The sequence below is a fragment of the Falco biarmicus genome, chromosome 2, assembly GCF_023638135.1.
Source record: "Falco biarmicus isolate bFalBia1 chromosome 2, bFalBia1.pri, whole genome shotgun sequence".
NCBI lineage: Eukaryota > Metazoa > Chordata > Aves > Falconiformes > Falconidae > Falco > Falco biarmicus.
In genome coordinates, this window is record NC_079289.1 from 58,352,867 (window position 1) to 58,358,866 (window position 6,000).

Below are 6,000 nucleotides of genomic sequence, written 5' to 3' on the forward strand. Positions count from 1 at the left end.
CAGCAATGTTTTGAAGAAAATTGGTTTATTTCTATTTTCCTTCTAGCTTTCTGTATTACTGTATATGTGGACTGTGGGATATTCCCCAATGGGAAATAATCTAACATGTTACCTTTGATTTCTAGAGAAATTCACACATTCTGAGATCCAAGCAACAACAAAACTGTTATTTACAGAACTAGCAGTGGATAGAATACATAGACATAATTAAAATCATGTACTGGTTTTAGTGCTAAAATTCAGTATCCATACTGTAGCCTGTTTAATACGCAATTAAACAACACAGACTTGTGTTTAATGTAAAAGAATCCAGAAAGAATGCTATTAATAGCTTCTTAGGAGCCAGAGGGTAGCTTTCACCTCATTTAACTTTAATTTCCTAAAGTTTGGATTCTAGGATGGTCGTTCAGGCTTCAGCAGTTGATGTAAAGAAATGCGAGCTGAATCTCTCGCCACCAGCTATACGTGAAACTCACATTTCAAATGCAAGTCTGTCACCTGAAGTAGTAGATGAAAAAGGGGGGCCGTGGTGAGGTAGAAGCCCTCAACTCCGATCAGTACTGTGTCAGTAGAAACACTAAAACCTTAATTATTCAAAGTCCTGTACACAAACTGGTCTGCCTACCAGAAGACAAAACATATTAAATGACATATTTCATTAGATATGTAGGCAACTCTTAGTCCCCGTGATGCAGAAGGCAGCAGCAGAGGTACAGGTTGATACCCAGGATATGGAGAGATACAAGAGAAAAACTATGGAAGATTAAGTCCATATCAGCCACAAAAAATATTTTGGAGAAGTCTCTTGGGTTACCATTCCAAAACGCTTTTCAACCTGTCCATGATACTGTTACCAGAAAGCAACAGAAAGCCAACAAGTATTCCTGAGACTTGTGGAAAACAGAAGTAACAGAGTTTTAGACCTGTGATGAGAAATTAACATCTGTGTCTCCTTCCTCACTAACAGGAAAGCTACAACCCTCGCTGCTGTTGGAGAGCCAAGACTCAGCAAAAAGTGCAGTACGGCAGTGAAGATTATACTGGTGCAATCCATGTTTCCTCCGACATCTCAACGACTTACCCTACTAACCCTTTCCTTAAGGCTCACGAATGCACCTTGCTGAAAAAAGCAAGCAGCAAAGGTGGTGAGCACCCTGCGCTGTGCTAACGGGAGCACAACCAGCAGATGGAGGGAAGCGAGGGTTGCCTTTTATTTGACGCTCATTGGACCACACCTACAATCCTGCATCCAGCTTTGGGCCCCACAGTACAAGGAAGATCCTGATAAACTGCAGTGAGTTCAGATGGTCGCAGGGCAGGAGCACCTGCTCTGTCAAAAGCAGCTTAGTAAACTGGGCCGGTTCGACTTGAGAGGAGGTGGCTTTGGGGTGACCTAATAGCAGCCTTCCCATACCTATGAGGAAGTTATCCAGAAAATGCAGCTAGGCTCTTCATAGCGGTGCACGTGGGAGCTGGAGAAATGAGAGGTATAAACCAAAATAGGAGAGGCCTCGACCTGAGTCAAGGAAAAGGGTGTTCATGATGCAAATATTAAAGCAAGCTGCCCAGAGGGGTTGTGTAGGTGTTGCCCCTGAAGGTTTTCAAGACACACCAGATAAAGCCCTCAGCAGCCTGCTCTGCCCACACAGGTGACCCTCTGTTCAATAAGGAGGTTGGACTAGAGACTCCCGAGGTCCCTTCCAGCTTGAGTTCTACTGTGATAAAAGTTGTGGGACCGTATCAGACTAGACAAAATGAGTGGAGGGACAGAAGAAAAATAGACTTGTAAATACTCTGGTATTATTTGATAGGACAATACTGCAATTTAAATATGTGCTAATACAGCCACTCTCACACAACTGAAGCCTAGCACAGGTGGCATGATCTCCCTCACAGTTACAGCGGCAACACACAGCACTGGCAAAAGGCAACGCTTCAGAGAAGGGATGAGAAAAAACAATTCTATGGCCAAGAACTTCTGTCAGAATGTCAGCAATATGATGTTAACTCTGGCTGTTAGTGAAGAACATGAGCATTTAGTCAAAAACACTGCAGAGAGGTGGTTATGTGGGAAATTCCAAAGAAAAAAAAAGGTCTCTTGTAATACAGAGAAATCAGGAGTTAAAGTGATATTCATTATGTTTTCTCAAGATGTTAAGAGCAAATAGCTGACACACCTGAAGAAATCACAACGGCCGAAAATCTTAATGTAAAGGGCATTCTTGAAAAACACTGTAATGGTAAATCAATAGAGTGTTATATTATCCTGGTATAGTCTGTCCTTCTTTAGCATTAATTGGTTTTTGGAAGTGAGGAAAAGAACTGTATCTGACATGGTCTGTAAAATGTAATTAAACTTTTGGAGTGAAAAAGAGCAGAAAATTCTAAACAGCTACAGATTTTGATTTAAGAACAGTGATTTACTACTGCTTGAACAGTTCCATTTTTGAAGAAAAGAGGTGTTAAGCATACACTTTAGAGAGACAGTGAAAAAGGTATTAATTTGCAAACTCAATGACATGACTACATCCACACTTTTCCCCTGTCTCGTATTAAATTATCTATGTAGTACTCAGCCTCTGTCAGAAAGCAGCAAAAAAATATCTTTAAAGACGGGGAAAAAAAAGATAACATCAGTTCATATAAAAATGCATCTTATCATGGCATGTGTTCTCTGCTTAAACAGTTCATGACCCTTAAAATGTCATGCAAGTTTCACATTCAGTTCTACTTTAATCAACAGAGCTATGAAAATTATTTGGCCAGGTTCAAGTTCAAAGAGCCTATGCTTTTAAAGCATGAGAAGCATACTGCAAGACTTAACAGGAATAGAGTATTTTTTGCTATGAATGTAACTATTAATGCTGCTTATGAGTACACAGAAAAATAATTTGGCTAATCCATCAGAGTATGAGTGTACCAGAGCTCCTAGCAGAAGGCAAATGCCACAGCATACCCCTGGAATTTATTATTTGCTTATTTCACTTCACAATACCTTCATGACTGCACCTTTGTGCCTGCTGTACCTACATTCACAAATTCAAAACGTATATCAGGCAGTCATGCAACTTCAGTTCCCCAAAGCTCCCCAAGAAAAACAAATGCAACCATACGAACAGAACAGGCAAAAATCGTGGTTCCACCAGCAGTCAGATGAAAGTAATTTTCTAAAGGAAATTTCTTTTGAAGTAGGTAGTTGGGTTACCGTTGGGAGTTATGAAAACATACAGACAGTTGGAGAAGCGTTGGTTGGAAGGGACCTTTGAAGGTCACCTAGCCCTGCCTACCCCTCAGAACAGGGCTAAAGCCAACACTAGACAACACTTTTTCAAGCGAAGAGGCTGTGCTCACTGTAACAGTGGGTGGGAGAGACAGTAGGATGGCCGGTGCCTGGTTTCTGCTCCGTATTCTTTGGAGGCACCTAGCTTTCCACATCAAAATTACCTAAAGGAAAGCATGAACTGACATGATGATCCTTTCTAAAGGATAAAAAGCAGACAGTGCAGTAAATAAAGCATTCAAAGCAATGTTTCGACCCCGAATTGATATGAGAAAATGATCAGCAAAACCCCTCTGATCACACATATAAAGAAGTTGCCGGAAGAAAAAATTTAAGGAGCAGATGACATGACAGATTATCAGCAACATGACACTCTCTTCAGCGACTGAGCAAAGCTTTGCTCAATATTCCAATGGTCTCAAAACAAACTCATAAACAAGCTCAAAGAAACTTGCAAAGCTGATGCAGTACAGCACAGTAATTTGGAAAGTAGGAGCAAACAGGCTGCAAGAACCCAAGCAAAAAGAAGTACGACACATGTATTAAGCAGGTAGTATTTGTCAGCAATATGGTGCGGATTTTAAACATTAGCAATGTATGGGAAGGCCACTTTTTTAGACGTGTAACAGCCTTGACAATTCAGGTTTTGAGACAGTAACAGAGACATCTCTTCTGTTTAGCTTTTATTTCCCGATGGCAGCAGAATGCTGTAATACACTTTGGTAACAAGACGTGTTAGTTTCCACATGACTTTGACAGCTACGATGAAACAAGGGCAGCAGATGAGTGCTACCTGAGGATATATACACTTTTAAAACAGAGAATGTGTATACAAGGCTTTTCTCAGGGGGAAGTGAGAAGCAAGATGGAAATATGCCCATTTTTCATTCTGACATGCGAAATTTAAAGCTTCTCTTAATGGCCTATGTCACGCAATGAACAATTTTAATTACCAAGAAATTGCTTTTCCAGGTTGACTGCTTGCTTAAACTAGAGAGTATATAAAACAAGTCCATTCTCCGCTATTCTACATGAAACAAGGTGGTCGTGGTGATATTTATATTTGTGCCTCTGTACATTAAGCTCTACATAAGTTCCCACCTCGGTATTTTTAAAGCATGGCAAAAATTACAGAGGTAGCAAATTAAAAAGCCCTGAAGCAAAAAATGAGGAAATTAATTGTCTGGAGTTAACAGATAAACGAACCTTATGTCAAAAGCAAAAGGTTTACATAAGTCTAAAATGGAAGGGGACACTGAAAAAGCAAGAAATGAAAATACAGTGGAACTAAACCCTTAGGAGGATAAAAAAAAAAAAAAAGATTAAAAAACCCCTATGCAGTCCAGGCAACGCAGGCAAAGAAAAATGCTCCGAGGCATTATCTTGGAAGCATTAACTGCCCACGCTTCTCTCCGTCCGTGATACCCGGAGCGTTTGCTTTCTGTCCTCTGGTTACTTGTTTCTCCAGCCCACACCAACCCTTGCAAGGTAAAGCCCTGACGATAAAAAGAGCGGCGAACACTCGTGTCCCAACACGCCAAGCACACCTGAGCACCGCGCCAGGGTCCCCCGCCTCGGCCCGCCAGTACGGCCCCGGGCGCGGAGGTAGGGACGGCGGCCCCGGGACACGTCCTGTTACCGAGGCCGGCGCCTGGCCGCAACCGAGCAGCCCCGGACACGCCGCCGGAACCCGGGCCCCCGCGGCGGGCAGGACCGCGCAGGGCCCAGCGGGGCAGCCCCCAGCCGGCGGCGGAGGGCGCCGAGCCGCTCGCAGCTCTCACAGGGCCAGCGCTGCGCGGCGCCCTCCGCCGCTGCCGGCAGGCCCCCTCCTCCCGCCGCAGAGCCGGCAGGGCTCATTCGCCGCCGCTGGCAGCGGCCGGGCAGCGCCTGGGCCCAGCGGCCGCCGCGGGGACGCGCCGCCGCCCGCGGCTCCCCGGTCACCAGGAGGCTCCGCGGCGGCGATACCGGAAGCGGGGGGGGGGGGGGGGGAACGGGCCGGGACACGCGCACGGAGGCGGACCGGCCGCTCGAACCGCGCGGGGCCACCGCGTCACGTGGCGGCGAGGGGAGGGGCGGGGCCGGCCCGCTCCGCTCCGCTCTGCCCCGCCCCGCCCTAGCCCGCGTGCCCCGCGGCCGGTCGCGACACTCACTCGCCAGCGCTGCCGGGTGTCTCGGTGCCTCCGCGCCCCCGCTCCCGCCGGCAGCCGCCTCCTTCTGCCCGTCCTGGGGCGCCTCTCTGGGGAGTAGGCGGCGGGGCGGGGCCGGCGCGGGGCGGGGCGGGGCCTGCCCGCCCTCCCTCCCTCCCCCGTGGGCCGGGGCCGGCGGGGGTGAGCCGGGGTTGTTGGCCCGAGCTGTCCCGGGTGCGAGAGGGCGGCAGCGCCGTGCGGCGGGGCGGCGACTGGGCGCGGAGCTGGGCGGCCCGCGGCAGCAGCGGCTGCAGGCGGTGCGGCGGCCGCGCTGCCCGGGAAGGGCCGCCCCCAGAACACCGGCAGCGGCAGCAAAAGGCACAGCCGCAGCGCGGGGCCTGCGGTCGGGGCCTGCGGTCGGGGCCGTGCCGGGCGCCCAGCAAGCAGCGCAGCCTCGGGCCGCACAACCTGGCGGTTCGAGTGCTGTTACAAACCATCGTGTATAAACGCCACCGGCCGCTCTGCGGAGGGGTTTCGGCTGTAGGCCGAGGCGGGTGCCGAGGGTTTACAGCCGGCAGCGTGCCAAGCGGCCGC

The 6,000-nt window shown here is 48.5% G+C and overlaps 1 protein-coding gene across 1 annotated transcript in view; it reads right to left on the bottom strand.

Annotated features, from left to right (window-relative positions):
• The window catches only part of GGACT (gamma-glutamylamine cyclotransferase), a 31,957-nt gene extending 26,406 nt beyond the window's left edge, over positions 1-5,551 (bottom strand). The window contains exon 1 of the mRNA XM_056329121.1: positions 5,431-5,551. The gene's annotated coding sequence lies outside the window, so the exon portion shown is untranslated. The remainder of the gene's footprint in view (positions 1-5,430) is intronic.
• Positions 5,552-6,000: the final 449 nt, after the last annotated feature.